This window comes from Nematolebias whitei, chromosome 17 (genome assembly GCF_014905685.2).
Source record: "Nematolebias whitei isolate Nwh7 chromosome 17, NemWhi1, whole genome shotgun sequence".
In the NCBI taxonomy this organism is placed as follows: domain Eukaryota; kingdom Metazoa; phylum Chordata; class Actinopteri; order Cyprinodontiformes; family Rivulidae; genus Nematolebias; species Nematolebias whitei.
Window position 1 is genome coordinate 34,067,402 of NC_056514.1, and position 301 is coordinate 34,067,702.

Consider the following 301-nt stretch of genomic DNA (forward strand, 5'->3'; position numbering starts at 1 on the left):
TTTTACATCTTTACCCAAACAAAAAAATGTGGTGTCATCTGCAAAAAGGACACATTTGAGGAGTCCTGATACATTCACTAAGTCATTCACATATAAAATAAATAACTTTGGTCCAAGTACAGAGCCTTGAGGAACTCCACAAGTGATATTGCACAAGTCAGATCTTACACCATTTATTTGTACAAACTGTTTCCTATCTTTTAAATAGCTAGATACCCAGTGTAATGCTGGTCCTCTTATACCATATTTATTTAATTTTTCAAGGAGAATAGTGTGATCAATAGTATCGAATGCTTTTTTT

General features: G+C 32.9%; 1 protein-coding gene across 1 annotated transcript in view; it reads left to right on the plus strand.

The window, feature by feature from the left end:
- The window catches only part of LOC119423535 (dnaJ homolog subfamily C member 7-like), a 10,225-nt gene that overhangs the window by 6,618 nt on the left and 3,306 nt on the right, over positions 1-301 (plus strand). The window lies entirely within an intron of this gene.